The sequence below is a fragment of the Peromyscus californicus genome, unplaced genomic scaffold (genome assembly GCF_007827085.1).
Source record: "Peromyscus californicus insignis strain IS unplaced genomic scaffold, ASM782708v3 Scaffold_9__1_contigs__length_137607984, whole genome shotgun sequence".
Classification (NCBI taxonomy): domain Eukaryota; kingdom Metazoa; phylum Chordata; class Mammalia; order Rodentia; family Cricetidae; genus Peromyscus; species Peromyscus californicus.
The window spans coordinates 71,236,602-71,257,667 of NW_026294617.1; the positions used below are offsets into that span (position 1 = coordinate 71,236,602).

General features: G+C 39.4%; 1 long non-coding RNA gene across 1 annotated transcript; it reads right to left on the reverse strand.

Annotated features, from left to right (window-relative positions):
• Positions 1 to 40: 40 nt before the first annotated feature.
• LOC128106091 (uncharacterized) lies at positions 41 to 18,533 on the reverse strand. Its single transcript, XR_008216595.1, has 4 exons — positions 18,420 to 18,533; positions 14,405 to 14,563; positions 662 to 792; positions 41 to 544 (listed from the first exon to the last, which is right to left on the reverse strand). It is a non-coding gene; the product is annotated as an uncharacterized LOC128106091 (long non-coding RNA).
• Between the last annotated feature and the right edge of the window lie 2,533 nt (positions 18,534 to 21,066).

The following is a 21,066-nucleotide window of genomic DNA, read 5'->3' on the forward strand; positions in this document are numbered from 1 at the left end:
GGCCAACCAAGCCTCATTCTCTTGGTCCCTCTTGCGCTTATGTGAGCTCTGATTCCTACATCATATCACTTATCCTAATGATACTCATTTCCTGACTGAGTCCAAACTTGATGCACCAGGCTTAGGGCTGACATCAAAGAATGAAGAAACATGATCTATTTACACTGACCTCCACTCAACTCTGTTTTCCTTGGCAGTGTTGCTTGGAAGACACATACTACAGCTTTGGATTCCTACGTCTTGCCACCTAGAATGCTTTCTGCATTCTTGTGAGTTGGCTTCTTGAGTGTCATCATTCCCACAGTGTCCCACATAATTGGGTACTGTCATCTCAGGCTAAACCTCAGCATTCTTGGCAACACTCACCAACAGAACACCAGCAATGGATGTAGGATCTGGAACATCATAGGGCTGGCCCTGGATCCTTGTTAGCACCTTCCTAAGTCATGATTCACCATGACTTAACCGTTGTTTAGAAGACAAAATAGTTTCTTTCCACAGCACTTGGAATCTCATGTCCCAGGTGGTGCAGGCTCCAAGGCAGCTATGTACACAGAGTAAGTTGGCACATTGGTAGGATGTGACAGAATTTAGAGAGCAAACTTTATCTAGTTTAGCAGGCAAGTCCTACTTAGTTTGAACCATACAGGACATGATTTACCTGGGTTGTATAGAACCTGGGCTTCAGAATTCTCTTTAGCAACCAATTCTTGTGACTAATAGTGTAGACTCTATGGCCAGACTACCAGAAGTTAAGTCTTTGTTTGATTTGAAGTAAGCTAACTCTCTTACCTGTAAAATAGAGATAATAACAGAAGATTAAAGGGATAATATATTTAAAGTGCTATTTATATTTCTACTTTCAAATAATGTCTTTAGAGGCTCTGTATTAAAACCTGACTTCTATTCTTGCTCTCACTGACATTCTGTTTCCTCTCAGAAAAGGGAGAAATAGAGGTATTTTAGTCTAGGCTTATCAGATGTATTCTCCACCCTGACCTCCACCCAGTGTATAAGAAACACTGCAAAACAGCTTCCACTTGTGCTTGAGTAAAGTTACTCTTTGAACTGACTTATATCCCTAAACTTTCCTACCCAAGTGTTGCTTCATAAGCACTTACACCTTCTCCCCCTTGCAGCTACAATGATTCTTTGTTATCCTTTACATGCACCAAACAGCTCTTACCATCGGGCACTTGATGTTTTCTTTTTCTGTTTGATCCCTCACTGACATAGGTCTCTTTGCTCAAACATCATCTCGTTTAGAACTTTCCTGTTCCTGCCTCCATGTAAAATAGCCTTCTCTTTAGCTCCTAGCATCCGGATCCTGTTTTATTTTACTCCATGGTAACTATCACCATCTGTCTTAACATATATTTACTCATCCATTCACTGTCTATTTCCCCTCATTCCCATCCCTAATGAACGTTCTCCATCTACATATATTGCTAGGGAGGAAGCCACCCACATAATTCATAAAAATCCAATCAGACACAGGTCTCTGGACTTTCCTAATTCTCTTTCTTTCTTGTACATACTAGGACTTGTACATACTAGGTAAATGTTCTAGCATGGAGTTATATCCTCAATTCTTGACTCTTCTCCCATTGGAAAACATAAAATGTCACTTTTAAAAGTAGTAGGATTGTTCTTCCCAAATAAGGCAAATTAGTTTGTATACAGATGTAAAGTTATAAAATAAGTAACACTGACAGGCAGATAGTGGAAATTGAGATGATCCAAAATGTCACATGTGTCCAGGTTTAATGTTACTGACCTAAACTGTATAAAAATATGTTAGCCCCTTAGAAATCTGTCTAAATGGTTTTTCTACATTCCCACTGATGATTTATCTCATAGTGAGTTAATCTCTCTAGTGGAAAACGACAAATAGTACTTCAGAGTGGAGGAAGGCTCACAGACTGGGAGGTACTTTGCGTCTGAGTCTGGAAACATATTTATAGATGATAGACTGTATGTCAACCAACCAATAGAGAGTTAGTGTCTACATCAATATTACAAAAATCACTAGTAAGCATTTCTCAGACTATCCTAAACTTGATTAAAACAGTCACGCCATGACTCTTGACATGGCACCTGTTAATTTAAGAGACAAGAACCATGCCATCTGGGAGTATATAAAGGCATGAAACACTGACAGAGACAAACAATGAAAAATAACTACATCAGTTCCTATTCCCACTATAAGAAATTGCCACAAATTTAGTGGTTTAGAAGCAACAGAGATTTTTCTCTTTCAGTTTTGAAGGTTAGATGTTTGGAGTGAGTTTTACAAGGTGAATCATTGGGGAGAGGGGAAGAAGGTATGAATCAAACTCTGGGCCTGTGCATGCTAGGTAAATGTTATAGCACTTTACAAGGTGAATGGTACTATCAGGGCTGTGATCTTTGGCAGTCCTTAGAGAAAGCCCATTTCTTTGACTTCTCCAGCTTTTAGAGGCAGCCCCCTTCCTTGGCTGTGACCTTCCTCCTCAATCTCAGCTCCCATCGTCACATCTCCTCTCTGACTTTGACCCTCTTATCTACCTTTTCTCAGGTCCCTTTTGATTTCAGCAAGCCATGCAGACAGTCTGATCACTTCCACAGTTAGAGATTCTTAATACACATGCAAATTTGCTTTACCCATGTTGTCATATAACTCAGAAGTTCCAGTAATTAAGAAGTAGGCATCTCTGAAAGGCCATTATTCTGTCTACCATTATGACCTAATTTAGATAAATAAGCATACAGTTCTAATAACAAGGGACTTCAAGCCAGATGCCATAGCTTGGACTATGCTTGTATTATCTTAGGCAATTCAGCTGGCCTCTTTAGCCCATTTCCTCAGTCAATATGAAGATAATACTTCTAATGGCTATTGCGAGGACCAAATGAACTAATTATAGAAACACACTTTGTCAACCAGAAGTTATTAAAACTTGGTTTGGTTCTACTCAACAAATATTTCCTTATCTCATATTATGCTCCTATGACATGTAAATGTTGAAATACCAATGTCAAGAAATGTTCTAGAAGACCTGTAACCAAAATTCTTAGAGTTTATAGCTAGTCCCCAACTTATAATAGGTTGACTTAGGACTTACTGACTTTAAGATTGTATAAGAAAAATACTAATATAGTACAAATTGAACTTTCACCAAGCTAGCATTGTGTGGTATAGTACTAGACTATTGGGTAGGGGTAGTAAGTCAGGCACATCATGAGAGTGACCAGCAAACACGCGCCTGTGCACTGCCTTATAAGCTGCAGTTCTCAGTAGTTTGGGTGTATTACATAATTTAACCTCAGACTTCCTGCTCATGATTGATTATCAGAACACAAGTTAAAGAGCATATGTAACATAATCACCAAAAAAAATGAGTATGCATTAAGACAGTAGATAAAAGAGCAGTCTTTTAAAGGAAGAAACGAGTATAAAGATGTAATAGAGCAAGTGAAGACTTAAGCAATGTCTAGAGGCATGAATCACTTCTCAGAAAGGTTGAAGAAAGGCTACTCTAGGCAGAAAATCCCCATGCAGAAGCACAGAGGTATGCAACAGCACCATAAATTTAGAGAATCACACAGGGCTTTAATACTAGTGTTTTCATGTGAAGCAAAAAGGCAGGGATTATGTAAGAAACTAGAGGAGGGGAAGTAAAGAGATGTTTCCCATGCTGTGCTAAAAACCTGGATTCTGTAGGTAGTGAAAAAATTATTTTAACAGCTTAATTTTAATAGGTAACCATTTCCCTTTGCTTGGTATTATCCTGGTTGTAGCAAGGATGGTCGAGGAAATCCCCTCTGAAAGGGAAATCAAGTACAACTAGGACAGTTGTTCACTCTGTGGGAGAGATGACTTTATCAACTTTCTATGTAATTCACTGCACCTTACGTAAGGAGGGCAAACTAAAAACAACGAAATGACAAAAAGAAAGAAAATTGATAAGATTCTGTGGCTTTAGTCCTGGGGAAAGATGAGGCCCTACTGGAGAGCAAGTCCAGAAGAGGAGTTTACCAAGTATTTAGGAAGCAAAATCTGCATAGCTTATAGAATGGCTGGATGTAGAAACTGAGGAAGGAGAAACTATGAATAACTCTGAGGATGTAGAGTAACTGGGAGAGTGGGTCTGTAGACAGTAGACAGTATGCCAGTAGACAGAGGTAGAGAAAGCAAAGTGAGTTGACTGGCTGACATTTATTGAGTGACTGTTAGTGTTGTATTTTGCTTGTAGGGGCTAGTTTGAATTACTACACAGATAAAGACACTGGGATTTGCCATAAACCCAAGGGCAAAGACAAAGCCGGAGGCAGGAAGGCTCAAGACATTGGGGTCCTTCATCATCTGCCTCTGCTCCTTGCTTCACTGCTCTTTCTTGTGAGATGTGTATTCCTGCCCCCCAGGATCTACGGCTGTTCACAAGCTGCTTGGGCCTAGAGTTAATCTTTCCCCATTGGAAACACCATGCTAAGATGAACAAGGCGACCACACTACACTGACTTTGAGGAAAGCCATTCATTGTCTTTTTTCTCGTGAAAGTTATCATTAGGGAAAACCGTCCAAAGTATTCATTACACTCAAGACTATTTATTATTAAAATAATTCTGTGAATTATTATTGCTATCCTTGAGATGGTAAATCCTCTGTCAGAGGAGACCATGCCAATTTAGTTACCATTGTATTTGTTTTTACTTTACTTTTTTTTGTAATTGAAACACTACATCATTTCCCTCTTCCCTTTCTTCCTTCCAACCCTTCCCATGAGCTGCCTTCTCCAATACCCAGAACATGCTTAATAAGTGACTTTTATATAACTGAGTGACTGAATGGAATGGACTTCAATTTTATGTTTGAGGGGATTGGGGTCAGGGAGAGTCATTCCTTTTCTCAAGAGTTGATACAGATGGGTAACATTGAGGAATTTAATCCAAACCTGGTCCACATTAGACTTTATCATCTCTACTGAGAACAATTCACTTTGGACAAGGACCTCCCTGCTACTCTGAAAACTTACATTTCCTCAAAAAACATGCTTGAATTTTTCCAGACTTCAGGAGTTAACTAATAATAGAGGATCCAGTTCTACTCTGCTGGAACCAAGCTTATCCTCAACACACTCACACAAGGAGCTGGAGGCTAGCTCTTTGTTCTGGAACAAGTAGGCATGACTAGTGTTGGCAGGGCATGAGACAAGGGAGGCAGGCATTCCTGTTACAGCAGTCCTACGCACTGCTGTCACGTGGCTTGATCCTCGTACACCTAAAACTGCCAGCTGGACCAGGTCCCAGCTGTGTCACTGCCTACGGGCCCCAAAAGCTAAATGAGACGATCTTATTTCGGAAGGGTAAGCCGTTTTTTAATCCCCTTCATGTAACAATTCAAATCTACCAACTAAGAAGCGCCTCTTCAACACCTATGTTACTATGTTGCACACTCAGACTAAATATAGTAAAATGTCCACATTTTCAGAGTTGGAGAACAGGGATTCGACAAAATATTTTCCTACTGTGTTAATTTATACAAAGAAGGATACATTTTTCATATTACGTATTTCACAAATCAAATCTTTCCTGCCTCATTGCAATGGCTCATTCCTACTCTCCCAAAGTCTTCTAACCCACTCAGTCTACTCTCCAGTCAGTAAGAGCCACTGAGATGGCCCAGCAGACAAAAATTTACAATTTTGTCTGCTTGTCTGTTGCCAAGCATTTTGTAACCGCAATGAGAAATGTAACTAATGCAGTCTGCAACTATAAATGCTGTCCTGTAAGTATAGTAAAGGGAAATAGCAAAAGTTAAAGGCTGTGTGACTCTCAAAAGGATGCTAGTTTATGCAGTCCTATTGAGTTTATAGCAAAGTTTTAAGCTTTTGTTCCCATTTTACCCTCATAACTGCTCCCTCGCGATGAGCAAAAACCCCATTTTATAGATAAGGCAGATGAATGGAGTTGTGTGATCTACTCAGCCTTCTCAAAAGGGCATAGGCAAAACAATGATTTTGTTCATTTATTTAGTCACTAATTCAACAAACATTTTTAGTGCTGACAATGTGTCAAGAACTGTCCTATGTATTTGGAAGACAGCAGCAAATGAAATAGGCAGAGACTCAGAATGTGTGTGCTGGTTTAGGGTAGAGACGTCAGACTATGTAATAAATTAGATTAGATGTTAGCAGTAAGTGCTTTGAACAACATAAAGCAAGGCATAGATATAATTGGCATTCTAAAAAGAATATGTAATATTAAGTTAGAGGTATTACTATAAAGGTAATGTTTTAAATTTTAAAATTTTTGCCTCATGTGACACTTACTCATATTGGAATTTAACCCTTTTTTCCATCATTCTGAAAACTTGGACAAAATAGCTATGTAAAGGTCACCCTAAAGCATCTCCATGCCCTTTCACAGCCAGCCTTTATCTCTACTCTCAAATCCAGGCTCTAGCAACCAACTGCTCTGATTTGTCCATATGGTTTTGGTTTTTTCCAGAATGTCATATGCATGAAATTGAACCTGGATTTTCACTTAGCATAATTTATCTGAGACTCATTTTATTACATAGCCTGATAATATACCATACATTTTGACCATCTGTTTACTGGATGAAGGGCATTGGGAAGTTTGCTGGTCACTGGTTATCACAAGAAAAGCTTCCATAAATATTTACACGCAGAGCTTCATTTGAACGTAAGTTTTCTCTTTACTGGAGTGACTAGCACGTTGTTTCTAGTTAAATCATAAATACATTTACCCTGTAAAGAACTCAGTTTTCCAATGTTAGATGTACCTTCCTTCATTCCCAGAGTGTAGGTCCCCTGCATCTCCTTTGTACTTGGTATTACTAATGTAATAATTTAAAACGTTATTCCCGGTTTATAAATGTTACACCTTTGGGGTTTTAGTTTGCATTTTCCTAGAGGTTAATAATGTTAGTCATCTTTTCACAGGCTCATTTAGCATTAGTCTGTCTTTGTTAGTGAACTACAATAATGATCAGCCTGGCAAGACTGCCTGCTCATGGTGTACCAGTGGCACCTATGTTATGGGAGTAACCATCCACTTTCTGATTGGATTTAAGCCCTGCTCCACAAAAGGAAGCACATGCCTGGTCCTGCAGATATGGCCAAGAACCCATGGCTGGGGAGTTCACAGGTGAACCTACCATCATTACTTCGTTAAATGGACACAGTATCAAACTGCCCTCTAAATTCATCTCTCTCTATCCACAGCTCTCAGTCCTGATCAGAAAAGTTTCTTTGTGTAGTGGATGGCAATTAACAACAACAACAACAACAAAACAAACAAAACAAAACAAAAACACCTCACAAGCAGTCAAAGGGCAGAAAACAAACATCTGTGGAATTCTCTGCCACAAATGCTTCTCCCCTCCCCTCCAAATGCTCAGGATTTAGAAGAGCAGGCAGAAGGATTGTAAGAGCCAAAGGTTGGAGAAGACTGGAACAAACCAGTGTCTCTGGACATTACAGGACTGCTGCACCCATGAACTCACAGCAACTGTGGCTGCCTACACAAGATCGAGCCAGTCAACATTCCAGGACTGAAGGGGCAGAGCCCTCACCTCTGAAGAGCTATTGACAGGCAATGGCTCCTGAAGGAAGGAAAGCCAGTTTTCTTTCAGCTTGCAGCCACTGGCTGGCAGACCACACTCCAGGGGAGTGCCCCACATCCAGGAGTACATGAGCAGCCAAAAATGGACTCAATGAATTATTTTTAAAAAGAGGACATGAAGTTGAGGAAGGAAAACGGGAGTGGGGGGGGGGTCGGGTAGGGAGGTGTGGTTGGATCTGGACAGAGTTGGGGACAGGAGTAGGGAGTAAGATCAAAATATATTGTACGGCATTCTTGAATAATTAATAAAATATTTTAAAAGTTACTCTATAGGTTTATAAATGGCATCTCGTGGTGTTGACTTGCATTCCTTAGGGATTGATAATGTAGGCATCTTTTCATATGTTCATTCACCATGAGTGTATCTTTTTTAGCAAAGTGTCTGTCCATTAAAAACTTTCACCCATTTTTCCCCAGGGTTGTTTCTCTCCTTGAAGTTTTATTTGTGTGATATATGCACGTGTGTGTTTGTGCATGTTTGTTGGGTGCACATAAGTGTGTGCATATGTGGAAATGAGAGGGTAATGTCTGTGCCTTCTTCTACTGTGCTCCGCACAATTTGAGACAGGGTCTCTCACTGAACCTGGAATTAACCAACTGGCTATCCTGGCTGGCTAGCAAGGCCCTGGGGCCTTCCTATCTCTACCTCTCTCTGCTGAGACTACAAACTATGTCACCATGCCCAGCTTTTTACATGGGTGGTGGGCCCCCAAACTCAGGTCCTCATGCTTGCATGGCAAGTATGTTACCCATGGATCCAGCTCCCCAGATCCTACCATTGAATTTTAAGAGTTCTTTACACAAATCAGATACACACATCTTATCAGATATGTGATTTTCAAGTACATTTTACCAGTCAGTCTGTGATTTTTACATAATTCTTTTGATGGTATTTTTTTTTAAAATCCTAACTTCTGATGAAACCCATTTAAACCCATTTATCTTTCTTTTTTCTCTCTCTCTTTAAATGGACTGTGCCTTAAGTGTAATATCCAAGAAACCTTACCTAGCTGAATGTGGTAGTGCATACCTTTAATCCCAGCACTTGTGACATGGAGCACAAGAACCAGGAGTTCAAATCCAGCCTGGGAAACGTGGAAACTGAGAGCTGGAGGGGCACTGACCTAACCGAAGCCACACAATCCCTATTTTCTCCTTCCCTCCACTTCCTGTACACTTGTTCCAGTACCACAGAGACGATCTTCCTCAGTTTCCGAAATAACTAACTTTTGACAAGACATTTTCTTGATTAATGCAGCTTCATAGTAAGTTCTCAAGTCAATCAGTGTCAATCTTCCAATTTTTTTCAGTTTGTTTTGGTTATTATAGTTCCTTTGCATAAATTTTATAATCAATTTGCCTACATATACAAAAGAAAAAAATAAAACATGTAACAATACCACTGGGATTTTTACTATGATACTGTTTTATCTATAAAATAATTTGAGGGGAAACTGAAAACAGTACTGTTTTCTCTTTGTAAACATGTATAACTCCTCATTTATTCAAGTTCTTATTTGATTTCTTTCATCTGTGTTTTATAGTTTTTAGCACACACACCCCACATATATTTTTCAAAATTGTACCTAAGTAGCTCATAATTTCAGTATTACAAATGGTAATTTAAATTAAAATTTTTCCTGATCTTGAAATATCCCCCCTTTCCACTAGTCTCTTTCAGTACTCTTCCTCTACCCGCCTCCCACAATCTGATTGCTCATGTTCCCATCCCCACCTGCCCTCAGTCCACTCACAAAATCTTTTCTATTTCCCCTTCCCAGGGATATACAGGCATCCCTCCATTAACCCTCCTTGTTATCTAGTCTCTCTGGGTCTGTGGATTGTAGCATAGTTATCCTTTATTTTACAACTAATATCCACTTATAAATGAGTCCATACCATGTTTGTCTTTCTTGGTCTGGGTTACCTTACTCAGGATAATTTTTTCTAGTTCCATCCATTTGTCTTCAAATGTCCTGGTGTCCTTTTTCTAACTGCTGAGTAATACTCCATTGTGTAAATGTACCACATTTTCTTTATTCATTCCTTAGTTGAGGGACATCTAGGTTGTTTCCTGGTTCTGGATATTTCAAATAAAGCTGCTATGAACATAGTTGAGCAAGTGTCCTTGTGGTATGATTGAGCATTTTTATATTGCTCAATATAAAATATATATATAATAATATATATTAATTGAGCATTATATGCCCAAGAGCAGTAATAGCTGGATCTAGATTGATTCCCAGTTTTCTGAGAAACCAACGCACTGACTTCCAAAGTGGTTGTACAAGTTTGTACTCCCACCAGCAATGGAGGAGTGTTTCCCTTGCTCCATGTCCTCTCCAGCATGAGCTGTTGCTTGTGTTTTTGATCTTAGCCCATTCTGACAGGTGGAAGATGGAATTTCAGAAAATGTGGTAGAAGAGAATCTCCCAGGAATCTGTAATGATGACCCCATCTAAGACTCCTAGCAGTAGTAATAGCAGATATGTATCCTGAACTGGCCCTCTCCTGTGACCGTATTGGTGCTTAGTCCAATTGTCATCAGAGAGGCTTCATCCAGCAACTAATGGAAACAAATGCAGACCCAGAGCAAAACATTAGGCAGAGTTTGGGAAATCCTGCAGAAGAGGGGAAGAAAGGATTGTAGGAACCAGGGGTGTCAAGGACACTACAAGAAAACTCACAGGACAAACTAACCTGGGCTCATAGGGGCTTGCAGAAACTGATCCAACAACCAGGGAGACTGCATGGATCTGACCTAGGCCCTCTGCATATATATTACAGTTGTATAGCTTTGTCCTCCTGTGGGACTTCTAACAGTGGGAACAGAGACTGTCTCAGACTCTTTTACTGACTTTGGGACCCTACTCCTCATATTGGGTCACCTTGCTCAGCCTTAATACATGGGGAGGTACTTAGTCTTACTGCAACTTGATATGCCATGTTTTGTTGACACTCATGGGAGACCTGCCCTTTCCTAAACAAATGGAGGAGGAGGAGAGGATTGGGGAGGTGAGAACAGAGGGGAATGGGGAGGAGGAACTGGGAGGAGAAGAGGGAGGGGAAACTGTGGCCAGGATGTAAAATAAATAAATAAGTAAGTAAATATTTCTTTAATAAATAAATAATAAAGGAAAGAAAAAACTGTTAAAAATAAATTAAAAATTTAATTGTTGATAGTATGTGGAAAATGATTAATTAGGGGGGGGCTGATCATATCCCAGGACTTAGATAAACTCACTTATTATTAGTCCTAATAGGTCTTTTGGTTGCTTTTGTGTGGTAGTTTCTTTGGGATTTTTCACATCAGTGATCATGATTTTCTAGCCTATGGCCTTGCTACACTGGCTACCAGCTTCGTGAGGATGCTGACCATGGGCAAGGGAGATGTATGTTTTCAATTTAAAAGGCAGAACACTCAGTCTTTATCTTTCAGCAAGATGCAAGCTTTAGGAATGTTGTAGATGACTACTTTCAGGTTGAGAAAGTTCCTTTCTATTCCATTTTAGGCTAGAGATTTTTCCACAAATGGATGTTGAATTTAATCAATATCTCTTTTTCATCTACCTAGATAATATGTAGTTAATCTACACTAGTTTTTTTTTAATATAATGAAGTACCTTGATAGATTTGGAATGGACACCCATCCTGGCATTCCAAAAATAAACTCTAGTTGATCATTACACATTGCACATCTAAACACATTATTATATAGGATTTAATAAACTTTCATTAGCAATTTTGTCACCTCACCACATAGCACACACTTATAATCCTAGCCTTCAGGAGGTAGAAACAGGATGGCCAGGAATTCAAGGCCAACCTCTGCTGCCCAATGAGTTTGACGCCAGCCTGAGCTACATGAGACTTTAACAAAAGAGTTTATTGGTATATTTATGAAGAATATCAGACAATAGATCTCTTTTCTCTTGTCTCGAGCTTTCACACTGGCCTCATAGAATGGGTTAAAAAGTTTTACATCCCCCTCAACCTTCTGGAAGAGTTTCTATGGACAATTTGTATTATTTCTTTCCTAAATATTTGGTAGTATTCACCAATGAAGCCTTCTGGGCCCAAAGGCTTCTTTGTGACAATTTGTTAAACTATATGTTTTAATTACACATTTAACTGATTTAATAGATACAAGGCTATTCAGTTTAGTCATTTCCTTGTGCTTAATTTTATTATATATTGACAAATCAAAGTTACATATATTATTTCTTTTTGAGTAACCTTTAGTAGTTAGTATCTTTCAAGGAATTTATTCATTCCCCCTAACCTGTGAAAACTATTGACATAAAGTTACTTATAATTTCCCTTTTTTATCTTTTTAAGGTATATAGACTTTATCATGCCCCTTTCTCATCCTTGATATTAGATGTTTGTCATCTCTTTTTATCCCTAGTAATTCTAACCAGTCTTTCAATTTTATTTATCACTGCCAAGAACTAAATTCCAGTTGTATTCCTTTTCTCCACTATTTTTCTACTTTCAAGAATTATTCCATTATCTTTATTAGTCATTTTATTTTCACATTATGCACAATGTTCTTTTCTTTTTTTTCTATTTTCTTAGGTTTGAAAGCATGCATTGTTGACACCTCTCTTCTCTCTCTTTAGTTACTTGACAACTTTGTACAATATGTCTTGGTCATATTTACCCCTGCCCCAACTTCTGGATCCAGCCCTTTCCACACCCAACTTTGTGGCCTCTCTATTGTTTGTTTGTTTGAATCCATAAAGTCTATTTTGGGTTGCCCATGTATTCATCAATGTGTGGTATTCTATTGGACTGTAGTTGACCTGCAAGTGGAAACCCTTAAAAACTGACTCTCCCCTTCCCAGCAGCCGTCGATTTCCAGTAACTCCTTGGCTAGGGGTGACACTTCATAGCCACCTCCCATCTCCATGTTGAGATTTAGTTTGGCTGGAGCCTGCACAAAACTTGTGCATGCTGTCATAACCACTGTGTGTTCATATGTGCATGTCTCGCTGTATCTAGGGGACACCATTTCCTTCTATTCATAAGTCCCTCTGGCTCTTACCATCATTTCTGTCCCTTCTTCCACAATGATCCCTGAGTCTTGGAAGGAGAGGGTGGAGAATAGATGATCCAGTTAGGACTGAGCATCCTGTAGGTTCTTATTCTCTGCACCCTGGTAAGTTGTGGGTCTCGGTCTTAATCACTATCTACTGCAAACAGAAGCTTTCCTAATGAGGGTTGAGAGATGTACTGATCTAGGGGTATAACAAGCCATTAGAAGTAGGTTTAATATTATGTCCATTTAGTAGAATAATGATAATAGGTTTTGCCCTGGGGCTTATTAATTGTCTAGTCACAGGTTGTTAGTCCAACAATGGTGCCAAATATGGGTTTTCTTGTGCAGGGAAACATAAATCTAATCAGAAAGTGATTGGTTACTCCCATGATCTTTTTTAAAAGTATGTGACTATTTATTAATATTAAATAAATATAAATTTCTGATAATTGAATAACTGATTAAAATAAGCTATAAATTGAAGCAACATATAAAGAGATATAAACTGTATGGTCTTTCTTTAAAAAAGCAGGAAAAAAGTTTTAATTTTATTTTGAGATTATAATATAATCAGAACATTTCTCCCTTTCCTTTTGTGCTTCCAACTCCTCCCATATACCCCTTCAAACTCTCCTTCAAATTCATGGCCTTATTTTTCACTAATTATTACTGCATGCATACATGTACATGTATTAAGATTTTTTTTAATTTTTCCCTTTTATTGAAAATAGACTTTTTCTCACATAATATATCCTGATTATGGTTTCCCCTTCCTCTACTTCTCTCAGTTCTTCCCCACCTTCCATCATATCCAGATAACAAACAGGCTTCTAAGGGATAATAATAAAATAAAATAAGATTAAGCAAAAACTAACCCATCAGAGTTTGGTTAAGACAAACAAACAGAAGGAAAAGAGTGCAAGAGAAGGCACAAGAAACAGATACTCACTAATTTGCACACTCAGGAATCCCAGAAAAACACTAAGCTGCAAGTCATAGGTGGGTGGGTAGATAGACAGGCAGACAGACAGACAGATACATAGATAGATAGATAGATGGACCTGGTGCAGACCCATGCAGGCCCTATGCATGCTGCTTCAGTCTCTATGAGTTCATATGTGATTTGATCATGTTGACTTGGAGGTCTTGTTTCCTTGGTGTCCTCCATCCCCTCTGGCTCTTACACTCTTTCTGCCTCCTCTTTCACTAAGTTACCTGTAGCAGGAATCTTAAAAGTTCTTATTAATAAAATCAAACCTGAGGCCAGTTATTGGGGTGAATGCTGGAAAATCAGAGAAGCAAAACAAGCCACAGCTTCATCACCTTGCCAATTCCTCAGCTGAACTTGTTTCCTCAGACTGGAAGCCTCTGTGTCCTCATATCCGAATGGTTCTCAGCTGAACTGTGCTGCTCACAAGCCTGAATGCTTAACCAGCCAAAAGCTTAACCAGCCAAATGCTTCTAGTTTCTGGTTCTAACACCTTACATACCTTTCTGCTTTCTACCATCATCACTCCCTGGGATTAAAGGCTTGCTTTCTGGGATTAAAGGCGTGAGTCACCATGCTTGGCTGTATCCTTGAACAGATGGATTTCTGCCTCTGGAATGCTAGGATTAAAGGTGTGAGTGCCACCATTTTCTAGCCTTTGTATCTAGTGGCTGTTCTGTATCTGACTCCAGAGAAGTTTATTAGGGTGCACGATATTTTGGGGAACACAATACCACCACAATTACCTGACTCCTGAGAGGAGGGATTTGATAGAGACATCCTGTTTTGGGCTGAGTTTTCCAAAGTCTCTCCTCTCTGCATAAAGTCTGGTTGCGAGTCTCTGTATTTGTTCTCATTAGCTGAAGGAGGAATCTTCTCTGATGATGACTTAGCAAGGCACTGATCTATGAGTAGAGGAGAATGTCATTAGGAGTCATTTAATTGCTACATTTTTTGTTGTTATTATTGTTTTAAGAACAGTAGTATTTAGTTTTATCCTAGGTCCCTAGGCTATCTAGTCCCAGGTTCTTGGTTATTCAAGCAGTGTCAGGTATGGGTTCCATCTCATGGAGGGAGGCCTTAAGTCAAATCAGATATTGGCAGATATTAGTTGGTTACTTGCACAAGCTTTGTCCCACAACTGCCCCAGTATGTTTTTTGGGGGGAAGGATTTTTCATGTAATAGCTTTGGCTGTCCTGGAACTTGTTTTATAGACCACGGTGGCCAAAAAAATTTTACAGAGATCCGCCTTCCTCTGTCTCCTGAGTGCTGGGATTAAATGTGTGCACTCCCACAGCCTAGCAAGCTCCATTAAATCTTGAAGGCAGAATACCACTGTAGATCAAAGGGTTTGTGGCTGTCTTAGTGTTTATTTTTCTCTTTTGGTAGCATGTAGAGTACCTATCTGTACCAAACATGCTAGCACATAGGGATAAAGGCTCTATGTAGTTTCCAGCTTGACTTCTCCATGTTTAATGAGTTGTGTGGGTGTTGTCTTCAACAATGTGGCCTTGTCATCAGTTTGGAGAGAGCGACCTATATAGCAGCCTACTCCTGTGATCTTCATGCCCCTATTGCACCAGGGGTCATGGCCTACCAGGCCAGTTGTTATTGTGCTGAAATCATTTACAGCTGGGTAAGATTGATGGTTACTTTTCTGTGGTAGCATGCACAGCATCTTCCAGCACCATAAAACCTAGCCAGTAGGTATGAAGCTTCGATATCAGTGCCAGAATATGCTGCGTTCTGTGAACCAGAACCAGGCATCCTCAGAAATAGGGTCTGAATGAGGTAATCTAGATCCTGAAAGATAAATGTCACACTTTTTCTCTCATCTGTGGATGGTAGTCTTGTATCTTCAGATATATTTCATTGGAATAACCATAGAGGTCAGAAAATTAGTAAGGTACCATGGGTCTGGAGCTTTCAAGAAGAGGAGATAGAAAACAGTGTTATAAAGGCTTAAAGAAGGATCAATGGAACACATCAAAAAAAAATTATCCACCATGACCAAGTAGGTTTCATCCCAGGGATGCAAGGATGGTTCAACATAGGAAAATCTGTCAATGTAATACACTATATAAACAAACTGAAAGGAAAAAAAACCCCACATGATCATCTCATTAGATGCTGAAAAAGCCTTTGACAAAATCCAACACCCCTTCATTAAAAAGGTCTTGGAGAGATCAGGGACACAAGGAACATACTTAAGCTTAATAAAAGGAATATACAGCAAGCCAACAGCCAACATCAAATTAAATAGAGAGAAACTCAAAATGATTCTACTAAAATCAGGAACAAGACAAGGTGGTTGACTCTCCCCATATCTATTCAATATAGTACTCAAAGTTCTAGCTAGAGCAATAAGACAACAAAAGGACATCAGGGAATACAAATTGGAAAGGAAGAAGCCAAACTTTTGCTATTTGCAGATGATATGGTAGTCTACATAAGTGACCCCCAAAATTCTACCAGGGAACTCCTACAGTTGATAAACACCTTCAGTAATGTGGTGGGATACAAGATGACTCAAAAAGTCAGTAGCCCTCCTATATACGAATGATAAAGAGGCTGAGAAAGAAATAGGAGAAACAACACACTTTACAATAGCCACAAATAATATAAAATATCTTGGGGTAACTCTAACCAAACAAGTGAAAGACCTGTATGACAAAAACTTCAAGTCTTTGAAGAAAGAAATCTAAGAAGATATCAGAAAATGGAAAGATATCTGATGTGGGATGTTCTCTATGCTGTGAATGTGTTACTCTGATTGGTTAATAAATAAAGTGCTGACTGGCCAGTAGCCAGGCAGGAAGTATAGGTGGGACAAAGAGAGAGGAGAATTCTGGGAACAGGAAGACTGAGTCAGGAGACGCTTTATAAGTAATATAAGCTTCTGAGTGTTTATTTTATAAGTGGGTTGCAGTACTATGGGGGCTTGGCAGGACCCAGAGAGAAACCCTCCAGCTACAGATCTCCCATGCTCACTGATAGGTAGGATTAACATAGTAAAATCTTACAGCAATCTTACCAAAAGCAATCTACTGATTCAATGCAATCCCCATCAAAATCCCAACACAATTCCTCACAGACCTCAAAAGAAAATACTCAACTTCATATGGAAAAACAAAAATCCTAGGATAGCTAAAACAATCCTGTACAATAAAGGAATTTCTGGAGATGTCACCCTCCCTGACTTCAAGCTCAACTATAGAGCTATAGTAATAAAAACAGCTTGGTATTGGCATAAAAACAGACACATGGATCAATGGAATATAATCAAAGACCCTGACATAAATCCACACACCTATGAACACCTGGTTTTTTACAAAACAGCCAAAAATATACAATGGAAAAAAGAAAGTATTTTCAATAAATTGTGCTGGCATAACAGGATGGTGGCATGTGGAAGAAAGCAAATAGATCCATCTCTATTTCCATGCACAAAACTCACATCCAAGTGGATCAAAGACCTCAATATAAATCCAGTTACACTGAACCTGATAGAAGAGAAAGTAGGAAGTAGCCTTCAATACATTGGCACAGGAGACCACTTCCTAAATATAACACCAGTAGCACGGACATTGAGATTGACAATTAATAAATGGGACCTCCTGAAACTGAAAGGCTTCTCTAAGGCAAAGGACACTGTCAATAGGACAAAACAGTAGCCTATAGAATGGGAAAAGATCTTTACCAACTCCACATCTGACAGAGGGCTGATCTCCAAAATATATAAAGAACTCAAAAAGTTAGACATCAAAATACCAAATAATCCAATTAAAATATGGGGTACAGATCTAAACAGAGAATTCTCAACAGAAGAATCTCAAATGTCCAAGATACACTTAAAGAATTGCTCAACCTCTTTACCTATTCAGGGAAATGCAAATCAAAACCACTCTGAGATACCATCTTACACCTGTCAGAATGGCTAAGATCAAAAATACTGATGACAGCCTATGTTGGAGAGGATGTGGAGTAAGGGGAACACTCCTCCACTGATGGTGGGAGTGCAAAACTTGTATAGCCACTTTGGAAATCAGTATGGTGGTTTCTCAAGAAATTGGGCATCAGTCTACCTCAAGACCCAGAGATACCACTCTTGGGCATATACCCAAAGGATGGTCAATCATACCACAAGGACACTTGCTCAACTATGTTCATAGCAGCATTATTGGTAATAGCCAGAACCTGGAAATAACCTAAATACCCCTCAACCGAAGAATGGATAAAGAAAATGTGGTACATTTACACAATAGAGTATTATCAGCTGTGAAAAACAATGACATCAGGAAATTTGCTTGCAAATGGATGGCAGTAGAAAAGAAGATCCTGAGTGAGATAACCCAGACCCAGAAAGACAAACATGGTATGTATTAACTCAAAAGTAGATAGTAGATATAAAGCAAAGAATAACCAGGCTATAATCCATAGCCCTGGACAAGCTAGGTAACAAGGAGGACCCTAGGAGGGATACATGAATTGCCCTAGGAAGGGGAAATAGATGAGATCTCCTGAGTAAACCGAGGGCTGGGGGGGAGGTACAGGGGAGGGGATGGGGGATGGGAACATGAGGAATCTGGATGGTCGAGTTGGGGGAGGGTCAGAGAGGGAGAGCAATTAAAGAGATATCTTGATAGAGGGGGCCATTATGAGGTTAGGGAGAAAACTGGTACTACAGAAACTCCCAGGAATCTACAAGGATGACCCCAGATAAGACTCTAAGCAATAGTAGAGCAGGTGTCTGAACTGACCTTCTCCTGTAGTTATACTGGTGACTACCCTAATTGTCATCATAGATCCCTCAACCAGTAACTGAAGGAAGCAGATGCAGAGATCCACAGCCAAGCACTTGGTCAAGCTCCATGAATCCAGCTGAAGAGAAAGAGGAGAGATTATATGAGCAGGGGGTGGTGGTCAAGATTACGACAGGGAAACCCACAGAGACAGCTGACCCAAGTTCGTAGGAGCTCACAGACTCTAGACTGACAGCAAGGGAGACTGCAAGGGAAAGACCTAGACCCTCTACATGTGGGTGACAGTTGTGTAGCTTGGTCTGCTTGTGGGGCCTCTAGCAGTGGGACCAGGACCTGTCCCTGGTGCATGAGCTGGCTTTTTGGAACCTGTTCCCTATGGTGGGATGCCTAGCTCAGGCTTGATGCAAGGGGGAGGAGGTTGGTCTTGCCTCAACTTGATATGCCATGTTTTGGTGACTCCCATGGGAGGCCTTACCCCTTCTGAATGGAGAAGGAGGAGGAGTGAATGGAGGGGAGGAGTAGAAGGGAGGTTGGGGGAAGGAATGTGAGGAGAGGAGGGAGGGGAAATTGTAGCTGGTATGTAAAATGAATTAAAAAAATTACTAAAAAAGTTTAAAAAGAAAGTAAAAAAAAAAAAGCAAAAGAAAAAAATGTAGTTACTCAATAGTGGGACAACAATGCCCCTCCTAGACACCACAGACTAAGAAATAAATTTCCAAGTGCCAGGAATGTGTCTTCTTTTATGGGATTGTTGAACAGTGAGTACCCAAAGAACCTCAAACATTACAGACTATTGCATGCTCTCCAGAACTTGATGGAAATGTCATTCTTGTTCTCTAACACAGATACTTAGTATTATGAATTTTCCTCTAAGTCCTGGTGTGACTGCAACTCACAAATTTTGAAATGTATATTCATTTCTAACTAGTTCAGAGAAATTTCTGATTTTCTTTGAGCCACAATCTATTTTGTGTTTTAGTTTCTAAATCCTTTAGTTTTCATGGATTTTTCTGTTAGTTTCTATCTTTTTTCTTGGGCTTTTCATCATTATTACATTTACTTGCTTGTTACATGTTTGTGCGCACGTGTGTGCATGTGGAAGTCAGAGGACACCTTGCAGGAATCAATTCTCTTATGTGGATCCTGGGGATTGAGCTCTGGTCATCAAACTTGATATCAAGTATCTTTACTTACAGAGCCATTTCACCGCCCCCCTTCCCAGTTTTTGTTTGTTTCTTTATTTGTTGAGAAAAAGGTTTCGGTATTTTGCCTAAGCTGGCCTTGGACTTGCTGTGATCCTCTTGCCCCAGTCTCTAAAGTGCTAGAAAACAGGCATGCTTCGCTATGTATCTTTATTTCATTGTGATCAGAGGTTACACTTCATAGGATTTTTAAAAAGTTTATTGAGGCTTATTTTATGACTCAAAATGAGCATACTTAATAACTGTTCATGTTTACATTCTGGTATTGCTGAAGAAATTATTCCATATATACTGATTAAACCAGGCTGGTTGACAGCATTCTTTAAGATTTCTATATCCTTGTCAATGTTCTGATTTTTTAGTAATTATTAAGTGTTTTTTAATCTCTGACTATAACTATGTCTTTTTTCAATTTCCATCAGTTCATATGATACTTAGGATTGTACTGTCCTACTGATACTGATCCTGCCTGAGCTTCCTTTACTGTCCTGTTGGCAAGGAAATAGCACTAGGCTTTAAGCTTGGACAATCATAGTACTTACTTACTTCGTTTACCTTCTTTATTATTCAAGAAGTGAAAACTATTGTGGATTTTTTCGTTCTTTTTGGATAATAGTTGTCAAAAGTTAAGAGTTTATCTAGTCCATGTTACTCCATCCTTCCAAAAATCCTGAAGGCAGTAACTGAGCAGAGACAGAAAGGAGAAGAAAGACTAATATCCAAAACTATCACTTCAGAGAGAGGAAATAGAGAAGAGAAAGCCCCTGGCCCATAAGGAGGCCAAGGTGGACATAGCAAAAATAATAACAGGAATAGCAAGAGATGAAAGCAGAGATATTTAGTTCCCTTTAGTCAGACCTGCGGCTTATTTTGAAAAGGACAGTGGACACTAACAATGTCATTAAACTGAGGAGTGACATGCCCACACCCCTGTTTTAGTGTGTTCCATTGTGAACTTGTACTATGCTGTGACTGTAGAGAATAAAAACAGAAGCAAGCAAATCAGTTAGAAGGCCAACAGTACCAGCACCAAATGATGGAGCTGAACAAAACTATAGCAGTGCAAATGCCAAGAAAGCCAATTCTCACCTTAACATGGAGGACATGATACAAAGCAACATCATTTGTTGACTATTAGCCTGTGATGAACAAAAGCCAGATGTCTACAGCTCTAGAGAACTTTGCACTATTTTGAATCATAATAGCACGCTGCCAAGAGCAGGGTCTCTAGCAGGTCGGAGAAACTGGAAAGGAGATGTGGATAGGTGAACTATTGGATCAGAAACACAGACACACACAGGATCCTTATCGGAGAGCCAAAGCCTAATTCTTTATTTTATTTTTCTCTCTGCTGGTTGTCCTTCCTACTCTGTTCTGTTCCTTTACCCTGTTGTGTATTTTTTTTATATTTTTTCCAGTTTCTCTCCTTCTATCCCTTTGAT